The sequence below is a fragment of the Bos indicus x Bos taurus genome, chromosome 17 (genome assembly GCF_003369695.1).
Source record: "Bos indicus x Bos taurus breed Angus x Brahman F1 hybrid chromosome 17, Bos_hybrid_MaternalHap_v2.0, whole genome shotgun sequence".
NCBI classification, from domain to species: domain Eukaryota; kingdom Metazoa; phylum Chordata; class Mammalia; order Artiodactyla; family Bovidae; genus Bos; species Bos indicus x Bos taurus.
Window position 1 is genome coordinate 62,208,161 of NC_040092.1, and position 21,039 is coordinate 62,229,199.

At 42.2% G+C, this 21,039-nt stretch overlaps 1 long non-coding RNA gene across 1 annotated transcript; it reads left to right on the forward strand.

Moving 5' to 3' along the window:
* Positions 1-10: 10 nt before the first annotated feature.
* On the forward strand, positions 11-8,654 carry LOC113875047. Its single transcript, XR_003506135.1, has 3 exons — positions 11-580; positions 2,526-2,679; positions 8,452-8,654. It is a non-coding gene; the product is annotated as an uncharacterized LOC113875047 (long non-coding RNA).
* Positions 8,655-21,039: the final 12,385 nt, after the last annotated feature.

Genomic DNA, 21,039 nt, shown 5'->3' on the forward strand with positions numbered 1-21,039 from the left:
ACGTCGCCCCCTCCCCCGTTTAGGCGATAAGGCGCAAGGCGTCCACCGCGCGTGCGCGTAGGGGACCTTCGTTAATAACTTCTTTCTTGTTCGGGCGTCTGACGAGAAACAATAATAGCTTTCTCCCTCTTTCCTGACTTCAGGAGTGTGTGACTTCAGCTGGGACACCTAAACTCGGCCGACCCAACCAAGCCGAAGCTGCACCCTCCCGCGAGGGAGGTGATACGTATTAGAGACGGTCAGGCGTTTATGGTGATGTGTAAGGCCTTTGAGTCGTTATCACCACATCTCGAAGTGGCGAAAGTGAAAAGAACTCGGAAATAGCAAAAGCACCCCAAATGGGGTAGAGGAAAATGCTTTCACCGACGTTTTTAAAATCATCCTCACAGAACCTTGTGAAGTGTACCTCTGGATTATTCTCATTTTACAGACTGGGAGGGATATCCTGAGATGGTACTTGCCCAAGAAAAACACACACAGGCAGGGCTCAAATTCGAGTCCCTGGCTTCCCGTTCAGTTTTCTCTAAAACGAACTTAGGATTTACGTCAACTCTTCGGGGTTATCACTACTGGATACCGGGTACGTTATTACATTTTAAAAGTTTTTCTGCATTCAAGTGTGGACCCTAAGGGGTAAATTCAGAACTTTTAAACCCGAGGGAGTCAGTTCTCTTCAGTTCATTCGCTCAGTCGTGTCCGACTCTTTGCGACCCCATGGACTATAGCAAATGTATGTTTAAATAGGCCAGAAAGCAGGCTGTTCTGGTTAGCACAAAGTTTAAGTTAAATCATGTATAAGCAAGAATGACTTCCCCATACCTCAGTATGTGAAAATTTCTTCCTTCATCACTTCATGCAACTGAAATGTTAAGGGCTCTTTTGTCCCAATAGAATGTAGTAGAAGATGAAAAGACTACTTAACTGAAAAAAAAAGTACATTCTAGTCCAAGCTTGGTCCTTCCTGGCCCATTCAAGAACCATTCCTTAAGAGTATTTGAAAAAAGACCTAACAAAGCTGCTTCTACTTTGGACACAAGATGGACTGGACCATCAAATGAGATGGTATTTGTATCAGCAGTATGTATATAATATACATTTAATGCTATGCATTATTACTCATATAAACTCTTTTAAAACATAGCTGGCTTATTAAAAATTAGATCACTAACACTTTTAAGCATTTGATCAAAAGTCTAGACAACTCATATCTTTTAAGAGACCATTGTAATAGACTACTGGGACCTGTGAGACCTCTAGAGCCTGTGCTCTGCAACAGGAGAAGCCATCACAATGAGAAGCCCTTGCAACACCACTAACAGAGTAACCCCCACTCACCACAACTAGAGAAAGCCCACTTGCAGCAACAAAGACCCAGCAGGGCCTAAAAATTAATTTTAAAAAAGAGCACTTGAAGCTTAAAAATGATTGCTAAAACTAAGAAAAGTGTCACAGGAAAAAAAAAAGTCAAATATAATTGGCTGGACTCTCTCCAGAAAGCAGAGGGAGACCTCCTAATCGTTCTCTCCAGAGATTTTGGTTTGGGGGAATCACTTAGACTTTACCATTCTGTCACCTCTGTGAGTCCCTGCTTCTGCTGAATCATGCAGTACTGCATTTTACAGGTGATCTTGTACCCCAGGGTATGCTTTCCCATTCCACAGGGCAAGGTTTCTTTTCTCTTGTTTTGCCTTGTTTTGGTGTTTTGGTCTGTTTGGTTTGTTAAGATAACCAAACTACTTAAAACATTTAGACCACATGAAACTCAAAGTGGACATATTATTACCAAGTCAATATAGGCTGAGATGGAGGGAAAACTTGACAGGAAGTGAGACAGGGCAGAAAAGAAAAGAAGCCGACTTCATTTGTTTCATCATCTCTAGTATCAACCTGTGGGCAGTGACTACTGCTAAAAAAAAATGCTAAGGATGCTTCCTGTCCTTTCTGAAAAACTTCAGATAACTTTGTGAGCTACTAAGTCTAACTTACACTGAATGTTCTAGATAGAGAAATCACAGGTTATTTGCATTTCTTTGTGGTTTAACTTAGACACTCTCTTAGACACTAGGGAAAGTCACTTGAAAAAAAATGGAACTGACACAAGTAACATGGGACATTTGCTCACCACAAGAAACTGAGATAGAAAACATATTTTAAGTACTATTTTTTCTTCCTTTATTACCTCATTCATGAGACTTAGAATTCCTCAAGACTATATATGTTTATTGAAGGCTAATTATATTTATTGACATTACTTTTCAGTTGTTTTGCAATGTACATTTTACTTCTTGGTCTTTAGTCAAAGGTTTCTTTGAAAATATTGAAAGCATCATTCCTTTGTTCACAATAGCCTTCCTCTTCTCCAACCAAAACTGTAATTTTTAACGACTCTTAAGAGTCTTATTCCTTCATTTATATGTTATTTTTTTCACCCTCTTTTAAGGTTCTAAGAAAAACCTCACTGATGGGGAAAACCACTGCTGACTCAGAAGCAGGTTTAATTGTGGTTATCTTTCACCGTGTTCTAGGCAGCTTGTCAACAAACCACATATGCCAAACAAGGAAGCAAAACCAACTGAAGGGGTCTCAGCTTTCCAGTGTGCAAAAGTTGAAGGTTAACAGGGGGAAGAAAGCTTACAGGAACTTCATTAACAAGGGATTAAACAGTTTACTGGACACAAGGTATCTTGGGTTTATATCTTCAGAGGAGACTCGTATGTTTTTCGCGCGATCTTGTATGTTCTATGGTTTGGAGTCTTGTTCTCAGCTCTGCGCATTTTAGGGTCATTTTGGCAGCTTTTAAACAATATCCACACCTGGGCCTCATTTCCAAAGATGCTGGTTTAATTGGCTTGGAGTGGAGTCTGGGAATGAGTCTTTTTAAGAGCTCCCTGGAGAGGCTAATGTGCATACCAGGAATGCAGGGTATGGGGCAGGTTGTTTTCTTTTTTTTAATTGGAGTATAATTGCTTTACAATGTTGTGTTAGTTTCTGCTGTACACCGAAGTGAATCAACTATATATATATATACACACACACATATATCCACTCCCTCTTGAACCTCCCTCCCAACCACCCCCATCCCACACCTCTGAGACAGGGCACCTAACTGAGCTCCTTGTGCTGTGCACTGGCTTCCCGAAAGCTATCTGTTTTACATATGGTAGTGTATAGATCGGAGAAGGCAATGGCACCCCACTCCAGTACTCTTGCCTGGAAAATCCCACGGATGGAGGAGCCTGGTGGGCTACAGTCCATGGGGTCGCAAAGTCAGACACGACTGAGCGACTTCACTTTCACTTTTCACCTTCATCCATTGGAGAAGGAAATGGCAACCCACTCCAGTGTTCTTGCCTGAAGAATTCCAGGGACGGTGGAGCCTGGTGGGCTGCCGTCTATAGGACTGCACAGAGTCAGACACGACTGAAGCGACTTAGCGGCAGCAGCAGCAGCAGTGTATAGATGTCAGTCTTATTCTCCCTGTTCATCTCACTCTCCCGTTCCTTGGGGAAGGCTTCTATAGGGTTGCTGGTATGTTTGAAGTATATGGTGTAGGCAGTATAGGCATAAAGGCAATTTGGGGAGTGGGAATATAATTTGTTTATGGCTTAACAAGAATTGTGAAGAGCCAACTAAATTCTTTGGAGTTGAAGTGATTGTTGTATGATGAAAAATAAAATGTTCATCATATTGAATTATTTTTGGAGAGAAAATTTTATAATTGAATCAACAAAACACTACAGCCATAGTACAACTGCTTGGCTATTAATATTTGCATTAATGGATTCTCGCTAAATATTCCCAGTTTCTTCCATTTTTAAAAAAGCTTTTACTGTAATTAGGATTCTTGTTGCTGTTGTTTTACATAACCCTTTCTAATTGTTCCCTGTACATTTCAAAATCTAGAACCATTGTAAAACTAACAATGGCAAAACCAATGCTGAGTTGAAAATCTGAGTGTACGGGGGCCTATAGTAGTGTGACAACAGTGTTCACAGGCAGTGAAAGAGAAAATCCAAGTATCAACCATGCTTGGTTCTGGAGAACCTGCCTGAGTCTCCTGCTGGAAATACCAACCAAAATGTTGGTGCCAGAGATGGATTCCAAGTAATCTGAATAGAGCATGTCCTGACAAAGCATTCAGAAAAATGCTAAAATCCACTTAGAGGAAAAAATCTAAACCTGGGAGTCACCTCAACTCTTTGCACTCCTCTCCCTATTCCCCATCAATCATGACTAGTCCAAGTCCCAGCAGGAGCAAACTCAGAGGGCTTATCAATTAAAGAGAATTTAATCAAAGGACTGTTGACAGAGGTCATGGAGGTTCAGGGAATCAGCAAAGCTTGTGAGGTGTCCAGACACCAGCAACACCTGGAAGCTACTACCATCCTTTGTCCTGAAGAAGCAGAAGGAGAGGACTACATTACCAGAACCCAGAAAGAGTTGTAAGTACGGAAGAGAGGCCCCCTAACTAGAAGTATCGCAGTTGGCAGAGGAGAGAATTCCCTGACCTTTTTCTCCCCCTACCTACTAGTCTCTTAGTGATGGCTCCTACTAGCAGAACCCAATCCAAAGCGAGCTAGTATAGAATCTTAGATGACACAGTCCAGAGAGTCAGTCACCCTCCAGGACATAGAGCAGGACAAAGAAGGGTAGAAAATGGTTCTGTAGCAAATGGAGGATAATCAATGAAATCATCAAGTTTTACCTCTTGACTTCCTAAATTAAAAAAAACCTTCCCCCTCCTCTGATTGCTTGCTGCCCCTGCCTGCATTCATCTTTTTAATCTTTCCCCTTGTCTGTTATAATGGCCTCTCCTCCCCCAGGCTTCAGTCATGCACCTCTTAAATTCATCCTTCATCTTCATTGCTGTAGCTGAAATTATCTAAAAAGCAAATTTCACAATTCATTGGCTCCCCAACACCTAGAGCTGTGTGTTATAAACTTCTTAAGAAAGTAAGTTGTGTGGAGAATAATTCTAAATCCTAATCAAAGGTTTCCCTCAGGAGAGGAAAGGCAAGAGTCATGAGTGTGTAACTTTCCACACTGAGATTGTACTAGATTGTACTAAGTGTGGATTGTACACTCCACACTCAGAATGTACTATTTGAGAATGCATTAAAGATCTGGGGTTCCTTAGTAGCTAAAAGGCCCAAGAATGTCTACTTATAGTGTCCTCCCTGAGCAAAATAAAATAGTTGACCCAATTATCGAGTTTAGACCTGTGGAAGTAAATGAGTTGATAAGGGCACAGTTTCAACTTCTTTTTGTAGCAACCTTGGAGAAGAAAATGGCAACCCACTCCAGTATTCTTGCCTGGAGAATCCCATGGACGGAAGAGCCTGGGAGGCTACAGTCCTCGGGGTCACAAAGAGTTGAACACGACTAAGTGACTTCTCTTCACTTCTTCTGGAGCCCGGGAGCTGCAACCGCTGACTGAACGAGAGAAGGCACCACAATGAAAATCCCATGCGCTGCAACTAGAGAGCAGCCTCCACTCACCACAGCTAGAGAAAAGCCCATGCCTCAGGAAGGCCCAGAGCCCCCGAAAGAAAAGGCCAACCCCAGGTCCCAGGCTAGGCTTTCTGGTGTTGGCTTTTTACACCTTTTACATCAAAGGGCTCTCTGTAAGGAGATGTTTTAGCTCAGTGATTGTCAGGGCACATAACAGGAGGCTACTGTCTGAATCTGAATCCTAGCTTGCCATTGAGGCATCTTGAACAAGTTAAGTTACTTAACTTCTAGACCTGAATTTCCTTATACATAAAATGAGGATCATATGGTACCTATCTCTTAGCTTTGTTGTAACGATTGTAGTAGTAGCTTTGTTGTAGTAGTAGTAGTGTTAGTCTCTAAGTCAGGCCTGACTCTTTGTGACTCCACGGACTGTAGCCCACCAGGCTCCTCTGTCCATGGAATTCTCCAGGCAAGAATACTGGAGTGGATAGCCATTTCCTTGTCCAGGGGAATCTTCCTGACTCAGGGGTCGAATCCGAGTCTCCCCATCACGGGCAGATTCTTTACTCTCTGAGCCACCAGGGAAGCCCACGGTTACAGTACCCAGATCATGTTAAGCCCTCAGTCAGAGTTACTTGTTCTTACTCTAGCTTCCTCTGGAGGGGAACTCATCGTTCTCAGAGAAGCAAGGCTCCCACCCAAGAGGAGCTGTAGCGCCTGCCAGTTACCTGAGTCTTACTTGGACCTGGAGACCTATAACGGGGGTTGGGGGAGGGGGGAGAAGGGAAAGGAGACAAGAAGTCTTTCCTCCTCTTCCTACTGCCTCCCAAATAAACTGACATCTGCCTTAAGAGCTGTAAGTTCTTAATTCAGTTTTCTCCCATGATTGAGTTAAGGAAAGGAAGCAAATACAGTGTTTTTCTTGGTGCAATATAAAGGATAGATCTTAAATTGTGGTGACAAACCCACAGGTTTTTTGAACTTAGTGGAAAGTAATGATCACAGAAGATTCCAGTGACCTAGTCTTTGTGCAAGGTACTCACTGGATGTGAATCAGATTATTACAGGCTCTGGGGAAATAGTAACTCATCTTGTGATCTGTCTTCAGAGCAGTTGGCTTAAACTATTCAGGACTCATGCTTTCCAAGCCAAAGATACCCTCTCCATCCCCCTTACGTGTAAGATTTTGATCAATACCCAACACCTTTAGGTCAGGGAACTATTTTGCATATGATGGGATAATGGTTAGGAGGCTTCCCATGTGGTGCTAGTAGTAAAGACTCTGCCTGCCAGTGCAGGAGACTCAAGAGACTCGACTTCCATCCCTGGGTCAGGAAGATTGCCTGAAGGGAATGGCAATCCGCTCCAGTATTCTTGCCTGTAAAATCCCATGGACAGAGGAGTCATAAAGAGTCAGACACGACTTAGCAACTGAGCAGAGGAGCAGAGGGATAAAGCTTAACTGAGCTGGTCCCATTGAAATAGACGTCAGAACCGAAGCTATGACGCCCAGTTGGCCTTCCATGCCCTCTTCCAAAGCCTGAGGGGCTTTGTTGAGCCCAGTTTGAAGCCACTCCCCTATAAGATTAAGTCTAAGCTCCTTAAGTAAGACCCGGCTACATGATTTGGCTCCTGCTTAACCCCTCTAGCCTCAGTCTCCAACGTTTCCTGCTTCACTGTCCTCATTCACATTTTTGCTAAGGTAGTTCTCCCCGCCTTTATATAATGTGTTCCATCTTAGTATGCTCTGCTCACTCCATATCATCTTTACTTAGTTCAAAATTCCCCACTTCTCCAAATTGCTAATTCAGGCAAAGTAGTCTTTCTCTGATTTCTCATAGTCACCTATCCATAACTCCATTTTAGCACATTTGGTTTTGGTTTTAGTCACTGCTACTGCTGCTACTAAGTCACCTCAGTCATGTCCGACTCTGTGTGACCTCATATACAGCAGCCCACCAGGCTCCCCCGTCCCTGGGATTCTCCAGGCAAGAACACTGGAGTGGGTTGCCATTTCCTTCTCCAATGCATGAAAGTGAAAAGTGAAAGTGAAGATGCTCAGTCATATCCAACTTTTAGCAACCCCATGGACTGCAGCCTACCAGGCTCCTCTGTCTATGAGATTTTCCAGGCAAAAGTACTGGAGTGGTGCCATTGCCCTCTTGTGTCCAATTCTTCTGTAACCCCATGGACTGTAGCCTTCCAGGCTCTTCTGTCCATGGGATTTTCCAGGCAAGAATACTGGAGTGGGTTGCCATTCCCTTCACCAGGGGCTCTTCCCAATCTCCTGCATCTCCTGCATTGGCAGCCAGATTCTTTACCACTGAGCCACCAGGGAAGCCCCAATTGTATAAGTGAAATGATGTGTTTATCCTCTTGACTAGAAAGTGAGTTCCTGGGACTCAGGAAATATGCCTTATTCATTCTTTATCTGCAGCATTCTGAATAACAGATAGAATTAATGAAGTCATTAAATGTTTGATGGGGACTATCCTGGTGGCCCAGTGGCTAAGACTGCACTTCCAATGAGTTGCCATGACTAGCTGCTACTGCTAAGTTGCTTCAGTCATGTCCGACTCTGTGCTATCCCATAGACAGCAGCCCACCAGGCTCCCCCATCCCTGGGATTCTCCAGGCAAGAACACTGGAATGGGTTGCCATTTCCTTCTCCAGTTCGTGAAAGTGAAGTCGCTCAGTCGTGTCTGACTCTTAGCAACCCCATGGACTGCAGCCCACCAGGCTCTTCCATCCATGGGATTTTCTAGACAAGAGTACTGGAGTGGGGTGCCATTGACAAAACTAGAATGGCTTCAGTGCAGAAACCAAGGGGTTTCCAATGCCCATAGATAAAGATTTGCCCAAGCAAATTCTAGAGGACATGTACATAATTTCAAGAAGTGAGCTGCAAATGCAAGAGAGTTTGGGTCCCGTTAATGTGCACCTTTAAAACAGAAGTTTCATAAACATTCTTGAAAAACATCTGCTTCTCTTTTCCAGGTACTTGCAACCTCAAATAAAGCAGCACAGAAACACAGCACAGGAAGAGCTGGCAGGCAGCTGAGTTTTCTCTGAAAAGATACCTGGACCAGAAAGTGTTGGTTCTACCCTATCTGCCAGAGACTCACCTAAATCCGATTAGGGTAGCAGCATACAGAATAAATAGAATCTGAGGAAGATGAATAAATTATGTTTTCTCAGTATATTGTAATTCACCTTTATAATGAGAAATTTTTGTGACTCACTGAAAGTGGGAGTTGGACAGTTAGAATTTTTTTTCCTAGCCACACTGGGTCTTTATTGCTATGTGGACTTTATCTAGTTTCAGTGAATGGGAGCTACTCTTCCTCGTGGTGTGAGGGCTTCTCATTGTAATGACTTCTCTTGTTGCAGAGCACAGGTTCTAGACCTTGAGCTCAAGAGTCATGGTGCATGGGCTTTTGACCATGGTGAGTGGGATCTTCCCAGACCAGGGATTAAACCTGTGTCCCCTGCATTAGCAGGTGGATTCTTAACCACTGGATCACCAGGGAAGTCCAGAAAGTTAGCATTTATTGATGTTTCTCAGGGGTGTATGTATTGAATGCATTCTATATTGGTGGGACTGTTTTTAATAATTTAATGTTTCACCAATCAGCATCTTCCCTCTCTTTTTCTGGGACCTGTGTTAGCTTTCATCAGGTTATTGGGTTTCCCAGGTGGCTCAATGGTAAAGAATCTGCCTGCCAATCTTGGAGATGCAAGAGACTCAGGTTCAGTTCTTCAGTAGAGAAGATCCCCCGGAGGAGGGCATGGCACTCCACTCCAGTATTCTTGCCTGGAGAGTTCCATGGACAGAGGAGCCTGGTGGGCTACAGTCCATGGGGTTTCAAAAGACTTGGACACAACTTAGTGACTAAACGACAACAACAATACAATTTACCACACTTTTCTTCTATTGTCCTGCTTCCCTGGTAGCTCAGCTGGTAAAGAATCCACCTTCAATGTGGGAGACCTGGGTTTGATCCCTGGGTTGGGAAGATCCCCTGGAGAAGGGAAAGGGAATCTTTCCAGTATTGCAGCCTGGAGAATTCATGTCACAATGAGTTGGACACAACTGACCAACTTTGACTTTCACTTTCTTCTATTGTCTTAAGCCCCATAGATCCTGTGGGAAAATGGCATGTTTTTTTCAAGTTCCCAATCCTTTGGCCACAATTGATTTCTTCAGGCTTGAGGGTATAACACAAATATTTTCTAATAGGAAGTAAGAATGAAAGGGGAAAAAAGTAGACTCTCTGATAGCCAACTTCTAAGATGTAAAACCTGGGAGTTTTCAGTGACCATGTTCCTCATTATATGGAGGAAACTAGCCTACAGTTGCAGGGGACAGAGCTAACAGAGTAAAGCTGAACAGGGACAAAGAGGAAGGTATTATGGGGTGGTTGTTCAGTCATTCCTTGGATTCTGTGAGTCATGAAGTTTTCCTTTGTGTCTAAGCTAAAGCTGAATTTGTTTCTGCTATTTGTAATGAAATGATAATTCGTGCACCTGTGTAATTCCACTTAATCCTAACACCAGTACTTTTAAGTAGTGACCGTAATTGACATTTTACAAATGAGTCCCAGAGTTAGAGATGGACGTTCCCTATCTTGAAGAAATATTTTACAGTAACACCCAACTACATTATTCTCAGACCATCAGCTCCTTATTGCAAAATTCATGCTAAAGTTGAAGAAAGTAGAGGAAACCACTAGGCTATTCAACAACAACAACAACGTGCGTGCTCAGTCATGTCCAACTCTGTGCGACCCCATGGACCACAGCCTGTCAGTCTCCTCTGTCCATGGGATTTTTCCAGCAAGAATACTGGAATGGGTTGCCATTCAGGTATGACGTAAATCAAATCCCATATGATTATACAGTAGAGGTGACAAATAGATTCAAGGGATTAGATCTGGTAGACAGAGTGCCTAAAGAACTATTAGCGGAGGTTCATGACAGTGTACAAGAAGCAGTGACCAAAACCATCCCAAAGAAAAAGTAACGCAAGAAGGTAAAGTGGTTGTCTCAGGAGCCTTTACAAATAGCTGAGAAAATAAGAGAAAGACAAAGGAGAAAGGGAAAGATATACCCAACTGAATAAAGAGTTCCAGAGAATAGCAAGGAGAGATAAGGGCTTAAATAAATGGTGAAAGGAATAGAGGAAAACAATAGAATAGGAATAACTAGAGATCTCTTCAAGAAAATTGGAGATATCAAGGGAATATTTCATGCGAGAATAGGCATGATAAAGGACAGAAATGGTAAGGACCTAACAGAAGAAGAGATTAAGAAGAGGTGGCAAGAATACACAGAAGAACTGTACAAAAGAGGTCTTGTCGACCTGAATAACCACGATGGTGTGGTGGTCACTCACCTAGAGCCAGACATTCTGGGATGTGATGTCAAATGGGCCTCAGAAAGCATTACTATGAATAAAGTTAGGGGAGGTGATGGAATTCCAGCCGAGCTATTTAAAATCCTAAAAGACAATCCTGTTAAAGTGCTTCACTCAATATGTCAACAAATATGGAAAACTCCACAGTGGCCACAGGACTGGAAAAGGTCAGTTTCCATTCCAGTTCCAAAGAGGGGCAATGCCAAAGATTGTTCAGACTGGCATGCAGTTACACTTATTTCACATGCTGGTAAGGTTATGCTCAAAATCCTTCAAGTTAGGCTTCAATAGTACATGAACTGACAACTTCCAGATATGTAAGCTGGGTTTAGAAAAAGGCAGAGGGACAAGAGATTAAGTGGCCAACATTTGTTGGATCATGGAGAAAGCAAGGAAATTCCAGAAAAATATCTACTTCTGCTTCATTGGCTATGCTAAAGCCTTTTGACTGTGTGGATCATAGCAAACTCTGGAAAATTCCCAAAGAGATAGGAATATCAGAACACCTTACCTGTCTCCCGAGAAATCTGTATGCAAGTCAAGAAGCAATAATTAGAACCAGACATGGAACTACTGACTGGTTCCAAATTGGGAAAGGAGTATGACAAGGGTATATATTGTCACCCTACTTATTTAACTTCTATGCAGAGCACATCATGTGAATTGCTGGGCTGGATGAATGACAAGCTGGAATCAAGATTGCTGGGAGAAATATCAGTAACCTCAGATACCCAGATGATACTACTCTAATGGCAGAAAGTGAAGAGGAACTAAAGAGACTTTTGATGAGGGTGAAAGAGGAGAGTGAAAATGCTGATTTGAAACTCAACATTCAACAAACTAAGATCATGGCATGCAGTCCCATAACTTTAAGCAGTTAGAAGAGGAAAAAGTAGAAGCAGTGACAGACATTTTTCTTGGGCTCCAAAATCACTGTGGGCAGTGACTATAGCCATGAAATTAAAAGACGCTTGTTCCTTAGAAGGAAAGCTATGACAAACTTAGATAGTATATTATAAATAAAAAGCAGAAACATCACTTTGCTGACAAACGTGCATATAGTCAAAGCTATGGTTTTTCCAGTAGTCCTGTACAGATGTGAGAGTTGGACCATAAAGAAGGCTGAAAAAAAAATGTAGTCACTCAGTCATGTCCCACTCTTTGCAGCCCCCTGGACTGTAGCCCATCAGGCTCCTCTGTCCATAGAATTCTCTAGGCAAGAATATGGGAATGGACTGCCATTCCCTTCTCCGGGGGATCTTCCTGACCCAGGGATCAAGCCCGGGTCTCCCACATTGCAGGCAGATTCTCTACCGTCGAATTGATGCTTTCAAATTGTGGTGCTGGAGAAGATGCTTGAGAGCCCCGTGGACTGCAAAGAAATCAAACCAATCAATCCTAAAGGGAATCAATCCTGAATGTTCATTGGAAGGACTAATGACGAAACTGAAGCTGAAGTTCCAATACTTTGGCCACCTGATGTGGAGCCAACCCTTTGGAAAAGACCCTGTTGCTGGGAAAGATTGAAGGCAAAAAGAGAAGGGGCAGCAGAGGATGAGATGGTTGGATGGCATAGCCAACTCGATGGACATGAGTCTGAGCAAACTCCAGGAGATGGTGAAGGACAGGGAAGCCTGGCGTGCCTCAGTCCATGGGGTTGAAAAGAGTCAGACACAACTTAGCAACTAAACAACAACAACAACATTATTCTACCTACCCTGCTTGCCAAGCAATTTTTCAGCTTGCTGTCTTCCAAAGGTACACACGCACTGGAAAACAGTGACTCCAAAATGATCAGATGTTGATTGTCCTGCCAGTAACAGTTCACATTATGAAATAATTTGTTGATATTATTATTTACAAATTAGTTTATTACGAGTGGTTAGTATGAATCATTTCTGAGAATTGGACATAATGCTTTAGAGTTTAAGAATCCAAAAAGTTGAGGGTCGTATTAGACTAAACCTTCTTAGGGACTGGTTTTGCCTAGAACACTTGTACAAACTCTTTCTGGACATCTTAGCTGCACAGATGAAAACTAAGATTCCTCAAGATGTCAAAGATAGAGGTTCCATTAACAATTGAGTCCTAGCCACAAAATTGAACTCTCTAGTCAGTTGTATCACAACAAAGATTTTTTTTTAATTATTAGTTTCCTACAGTATTTTTTGTCTCAAGATTAGCTATTATTAAGGTTTCAAATGGGCTGAGGTGACATCAGTAAAAATAGTAAAATGAGGAACTCCAAATTCCACCCCTCCATAAGAGCAATGAAAACTAGACAAAAGACTGTCAGAATCAACTTTCTTTGAACTCTGGAAATTAGCCAAAGGCCTGCAACAACCTGGCAAAAATATTTTTTCAAGGAAAATAGCTGGTTCTTAGTAAGTACTCGGAGAAGGGGATGGCACCCCACTCCAGTACCCTTGCCTGGAAAATCCCATGGATGGAGGAGCCTGGTAGGCTGTAGTCCATGGGGTCGCTAAGAGTCAGACACGACTGAGCGACTTCACTTTTACTTTTCACTTTCATGCATTGGAGAAGGAAATGGCAACCCACTCCAGTGTTCTTGCCTGGAGAATCCCAGGGACGGGGGAGCCTGGTGGGCTGCCATCTATGGGGTCGCACAGAGTCGGACACGACTGAGGTGACTTAGCAGCAGTAAGTACTAATGGGATTCCAGTCCCGTCTCCCACTCCTTATATCAGCAGTAGCTGGGAAAATAACAGCCTGCATTTCTGGTACCAGAGTGAGTAAAGAATTGTTATTAGTTATTTGTTCTGATATGCCTGGTGGCTCCCTAGAATGGTGACTCAAAGGCATATATCTATTTTGCCTGATTCCAACTTCCCTGGTGGCTCAGTGGTAAAGAATCCACCTGCCAATGCAGTAGACACAGGTTCGATCCCTGGGTCAGAAAGATCCCTTGGAAAAGAAAATGGCAACCCATTCTAGTATTCTTGCCTGGGAAATCCCACAGACAGAGGAGCCTGGTGGGGTACAGTCCATGGGATCACAAAAGAGTCAGACACAACTTAGTGACTAAACAAGAACAACAGCAACTAGCCTAGTAGTGCTAAAGCTCCTTCCCAGGGGTATTTGTTGAAAATCCTTATAGTCTACTGCCTTAGGTTGCTGCTGCCAAGGTGATCATTAATAACTGGGGCAAACAGTAGACCAAACAAAAAGCTTGTGAGGAAAATGAGTGTCCTGTAAGGACTTGCAAGATGGGCAAACAGTGAAAACAGTGTCAGACTTTATTTTTTGGGGCTCCAAAATCACTGCAGATGGTGACTGCAGCCATGAAATTAAAAGATGCTTACTCCTTAGAAGGAAAGTTATGACCAACCTAGATAGCATACTCAAAAGCAGAGACATTACTTTGCCAAAAAAGGTTCATCTAGTCAAGGCTATGGTTTTTCCTGTGATCATGTATGGATGTGAGAGTTGGACTGTGAAGAAGGCTGAGTGCCAAAAAACTGATGCTTTTGAACTGTGGTGTTGGAGAAGACTTGCGAGTCCCTTGGACTGCAAGGAGATCCAACCAGTCCATTCTGAAGGAGATCAGCCCTGGGATTTCTTTGGAAGGAATGATGCTGAAGCTGAAACTCCAGTATTTTGGCCACCTCATGCGAAGAGTTGACTCATTGGAAAAGACTCTGATGCTGGGAGGGATTGGGGGCAGGAGGAGAAGGGGATGACAGAGGATGAGATGGCTGGATGGCATCACTGACTCAATGGACATGAGTCTGGGTGAACTCCGGGAGTTGGTGATGGACGGGGAGACCTGGCGTGCTGCGATTCATGGGGTCGCAAAGAATCGGACACGACTGAGCGACTGAACTGAACTGAACTGAGAAGGTCAAAGGCCAAATGCATGCGTAAGATTGTATGCATGCTCAGGAAAACCAAAAAAAAACCTCTGAAACTCTCACCTTCTACTTTACAGCTCTAAGGCTAGTGTTGAAAGTAAGCCACAATAAACACATATGGGGCCTCTGCAAAGACTGGAAGGTTGTTTGGTTCCAGGTACTGCTGCTGCTGCTGCTAAGTCGCTTCAGTCATGTCGACTCTGTGCGACCCCATAGATGGCAGCCCACCAGGCTTCCCCATCCCTGAGATTCTCCAGGCAAGAACACTGGAGTGGGTTGCCATTTCCTTCTCCAATGCATGAAAGTGAAAAGTCAAAGTGAAGTCGCTCAGTCGTGTCCCACTCTAAGCGACCCCATGGACAGCAGCTTACCAGGTGTCTCCGTCCATGGGATTTTCTAGGCAAGTACTGGAGTAGGGTGCCATTGCCTTCTCCGGGTTCTAGGTACAGGCATACCTTATTATGTTTCAATTTATTGCACTTTGCAGACATTACATTCTTTACTAATGGAAGGTTTGTGGCAACCCTCCATCAAGCAAGTCTACCAGCAACATTTTTCCAATAACATTAGCTCATTTCATGTCTCTGTGTGTCGGGAAGATCCCCTGGAGAAGGGAATGGCAACCCACTCCAGTACTCTTGCCTGAGAAATCCTGTGGACAGAGGAGCCTGACAGGTTACAGTTCATGGGGTCACAAAGAGTCAGACATGACTGAGCACAGGCACCCTGATGTCACATTTTAGTAAGCTCACCATTTTTCAAACTGTCTCATTATTATTATGCTTCTTATAGTGAGCTGTGACCAGAGATCTTTGATGTTACTATTTTGTTTTGGGGCTCCATGAACCATGCCCATGTAAGACAGAGAACATAATCAATAAATGCTATGTGTGTTTTGACTGTTTCATCAGCCATCTTTTCCCTATCCTTCTCCCTTTCCTAGGGCCTCCCTTTACCCTGAGACACAACAATTTTAAAATTAGGACAGTTAATAACCCTACAATGGCATCTAAGTTTTCAAGTGAAAGGAAGGCTTTGTCACTAAGTCATGTCTGACTCTTTGCAACCCCATGGACTGTAGCCCACCAGGCTCCTCTGAACATGGGATTTCCCAGGTAAGAGTAAGGGATCAGGGTGCCATTCCCTTCTTCAGGGGATCTTCCCAACCCAGGATTGAACACATGTCTTCTGCAGCTCCTGGATTGGTAGGCAGATTCTTTACTACTGCACCACCTAGGAAGCCTCACATGTTTCTCAATTTAAATAAAAAATTAGAAATGATTAAGCTTAGTGAGGAAATCATGCCAGGCTGAAAGCTAGGCCTCTTGAACCAGTTGTCCAAGTTGTGAATACAAAGGAAAAGTTCTTATAAGGAAATTAAAAGTGCTACTCCAGTGAATACATGAATGATAAGAAAGCAAAACAGCCTTGTTGCTGCTATGGAGAAAGTTTTAGTGAATCAAACCATCCACAATGTCCCCTTAAGCCAAAGCCTAATGCAGAGCACAGCCCTAACTCTTCAGCTCTATGAAGGTTGAGAGAGGCACGGAAGCTGCAGAAGAAAAGTTTGATGCTAGCCGAGGTTGGTTCATAAGGTTTAAAAAAAGAAGCCATCTCTATAACATAAAAGTGCAAGGTGAAGTAGCAAGGACTGTTCTAGAAGCTAGAGCAAGTCATCAAGATCTAAGATAATTAATGAAGGTGGTTACACTAAACAACAGGTTTTCAATGTAGATGAAACAACTGTATATTGGAGGAAGATGCCGTTGAGGACTATCATAGCTAGAGAGAAGTCAATGTCTGCCTTCAAAACTTCAAAGGACAGGCTGACTCTTCTGCTGGGGCCAGAGAGCTGGTGACTTTAAGTTGAAGCCAATGCTCACTTACTATTCTGAAACTCCTAGGACCTTTAAGAATTATGTTAAATCTACTCCGCCTGTACTCTGTAAATGGAACAATGAAGCCCGGATGACAGCCTATCTGTTTACAACATGGTTTACTGAATATTTTAAGCCCAATGTTAACAGCTACTGCTCAGAAAAGAGTTTTCTTTGAAAATATTCCATTCATTGACAATGAACCTGGTCATCCAAGGGTCTCTGGTATGGATTTACAGTGAGATTAATGTTATTTTCTTTCTTTTTCAACAAATTCTTAAAATTATTTATTTAAATTTATTTTTATGAGCTTCCCAGGTGGTGCAGTGGTAAAGAATCTGCTTGCCAATGCAAGAGATGCATGAGACTCAGGTACGATCCCTGGGTAGGGAAAGTCCCCTAGAGAAGGAAATGGCAACCCACCCCAATATTTTTGCCTGGGAAATCCCATGGACAGATGAGCTTTCAGGCTACAGTCCACAGGGTCGCAAAGAGTTGGACGTGACTGAGCACCACCACCCATTATTTATTTGGCTGTGATGGTTCTCAGTTGGCACTTAGAATCTTTAGTTGTGCCATGTGGGATCTAGTTCCCTGACCAGGGATCAAACCCAGGCTCCCTGCATAAGGAGCAAAACGTCTTAACCACTGGGCCACCAGGGAAGATTCATATTGATTTCAACAATGTTGTGCTTACTAACACATTTAATTAATTTTGACTTCTAAGTCTTATTTTAGAAATACATTTTGTAAGGCTATAGCTGTCATAGATACTGATTCCTCTGATTGATCTGGGCAAAGTAAATTGGAAACCTTTTGGAAGGATTCATAGTTCTAGATGCCATTAAGAATATTTGTGATTCATGGGAAGAGGTCTTAATGCCAACATTAACAAGAAGATAAAAGAAGTTGATTCCAGTCCTCATGGGTAACTCTGAGGGATTCAAGACTTCAGTGGAGGAAGTAACTGCAGATGTGGTAGAAACAGCAAGAAAATTAGAATTAGAAGTGGAGCCTGAAGATGTGACTGAATACTGCAAACTCACAATAAAACTTTAATGAATGAGGAGTTGCTTCCTAAAGATGTACAAAGAAAGTGTTTTCTTGAGATGGAATCTACTCCAAGTGAAATGTTGTTTGAACAACAAACTATGAAGTTTGTTGAACAACAGGATTTAGAATATTATATAAACTTCATTGATAAGGCAATAGCAGGGTTTGAGAAGCTCGATTCATTTTTTTAAGTTCTGCGGTGGGTAAAATCCTGTCAAACAGCGTTACATGCTACAGAGAAATTGTTCATGAAAGGAAGAGTCAATCAATGTAGCAGACTTCATTGTGGTCCTATTTTAAGACTTTGCCACAGCCACCTCAGCCTTCAGCAACCACCTCTCCGAAAGGTCAGCAGCCACCAACATTGAGGTAAGACCCTCCACCAGCGAAAATATTACAACTTCCTGAAGGCTCAGATGATGGTTAGCATTTTTTAGCAATAAAGGTTTTTAATTAAGGTATGTACATTTTTGTTTTTTTAGACATAATGCTATTGCATAATTAATAGACTACAGGGTAGTGTAAACATGACTTTTATATATACTGGAAATCAAAAAATCTGTGACTAGTTCTTTTGAGATATCTGCTTTATTGCAGTGATCTGGAACCAAAGCTGCAATATCTCTAAGGTGTGTATATATTCAAGGAAGCTCTGCCCAGTCATTAGCTGACCACTAAGACAATATAACAGAGACCCCAGGGGCCACATAAAGCAAAGAACAGACTATAGAATTAGTCTGTTTAGAAATGGATAAGAAAGATGTGGTACATATACACAATGGAGTATTACTCAGCCATTAAAAAGAATACATTTGAATCAGTTCTAATGAGATGGATGAAACTGGAACCTATCATACAGAGTGAAGTAAGCCAGAAAGAAAAACACCAATACAGTATACTAACGCATATATATGGAATTTAGAAAGATGGTGACAATAACCCTGTGTATGAGACAGCAAAAGAGACACTGATGTATAGATCAGTCTTATGGACTCTGTGGGAGAGGGAGAGGGTGGGGAGATTTGGGAGAATGGCATTGAAACATGTAGAATATCATGTATGAAACGAGTCGCCAGTCCAGGTTCGATGCACGATACTGGATGCTTGGGGCTGGTGCACTGAGACGACCCAGAGGGAGGGTATGGGGAGGGAGGAGGGAGGAGGGTTCAGGATGGGGAACACAGGTATACCTGTGGCGGATTCATTTTGATATTTGGCAAAACTAATACAATATTGTAAAGTTTAAAAATAAAATTAAAAAAAAAAAAAAGAAAAGTTACTAACCAGTAGCAACTACAATAAGCAGCAACAGCAACAAATCCTAGGGAATGGAGAATTAACACAATTATTATCATCCAAAGTCTATAATTTACAGTAAGATTCATTCCTGGTGTTGTATATTCTATAAGTTTTGACTAATGTATAATGACATGTATCTGAAATTACAGTATTGTACAGAATGGCCCTAAAATTCCTCTGCGCTCTGCCTGTCCAAACTTTCCTCCCTCTAACCCCGGGGCAGTCGCTCATCTCTTTACTGTCTCCATAGTTTTGCCTTTTCTAGAAGGCCATATAGTTGAAATCATATAAGATATAGCTGTTCCAAATTAGCTTTTCTCACTTAGTAATATGTGATAAAGTTTCCTCTATGTCCTATCCTGGTTTGAGAACTCCTTTTCAGTGCTAAATAATATTCCATTTTGTGGATGTACCAGTTTATTTGTTCACCAACTAAAGGGCATATTGGATGCTCCCAAGTTTTGGCAATTACGAATAAAGTTGATATAAAAATCCCTGTGCAGGTTTTGTGTTAACATGAGTTTTCAACTCCTTTGGCTAAATATCAAAAGCATGATTGCTAGATTTTGTGGTAAAATTATGTTTAGTTTTTAAGAAGCCACCAAATGTTTCCAGAGTGCCTGTCCTATTTTTCATTCATGCAAGTATTGTATGGGACTTTCTAGGTGGCACTGGTGATAAAGAACCCATCTGCCAATGCAGGAGGCATAAGAGACGTGGGTTCAGTCCCTGGGTCAGAAAGATCCCCTGGAGGAGGAAATGGCGACCCACTCCAGTATTCTTGTCAGGATAATCCCATGGACAGAGCATCCTGATGGGCTTCATGGGCTTGCAAAGACTTGGACACGATTGAAGTGACTTAGCACACATGCAAGCAATATATGAGAGTTCTTGTTGCTCCATATCCTTGATAAGTTTTGTTGTTCTTAGTATTTTGAATTTTAACTATTCATTAGAATAGTTAAATAGATGTATAGTGATATCTTGTTTTAATTTTCAAGTTCTCAATGAAATATGATGTTGAGCATCTTTTCATATGATTATTTGGTAACTGTATATTTAGTAAGGTATCTATTATATCTTTGGCCCATTTATAATCAAGTTTTGTACTGTTGTTGGGTTGTAAGAGTTCTTCGTATATTTTGGATAAAAGACGTTTAACAGAGTTGCCGTGTACAAATATTTTCTCCCTCTCAATGGCTTGTCTCCTCCTCCTCTTCATGCTGTCTTTTGCGGAGGAGAAGCTTTTAATTTTAATGAAGGCCAGCTTATCAGTTCTTTCATGGATTTTGCCTTAGGTGTTATAACTAAAAAGTCCTCACCATACCTAAGGTAACACAGATGTTTTCCAGTGTTATCTTTTAGGAGTTTTGCAGTTTTGAGTTTTACTGTTAGGTCTGTGATATATATACTTTAGTTAATTTCCATAAAATGTATAATGTCTGTGTCTAGATTCATATTTTTATATATCGATGTCCAGTTGTTTCAGCACCATCTGTGGAAAAGTTAATCTTTACTCCATTGTGCTGTCTTTGCTTCTTTGTCAAAGATCAGTTGCTCGCATTTATACAGATATAATTCTGAGCTGTCTCGGCTCTTCCATCAATCTACACATCTTTCCTTTTGCTAACACCACACTATCTTGATTACTGTAGTTTATAGTAAGTTTTAAGTTCAGATTGTGTCAGCCCTCTGATTTTTTTTTCCTTTTCCTTCAATATTGTGTTGGCTATTCTGGATCTTTTATCTGTGTACATTTATTTACTTATTTAAGTTTCTTAAATTTTATTTCATTTATTTATTTTGGCTGCACTGGGTCTTCATTGCTGCATGGGGGAGTGGAACTAGAGGCTTTCTCTCGTTTTGGGGAGCAGGGGTACCACACTCTCTAGCTGTGGTACATGGGCTTCTCATTGTGGTGGCTTCTCTTGTTGCAGAGCACAGGCTCTCGGCACACAGGCGGCCGTGCAGCGCACAGGGCTTAGCAGCCCTGTAGCATGTGGAATCTTCCTGCAGCAGAGACCCCCTGCACTGGCAGGAGGATTCTTATCCACTGGACCACCATGGA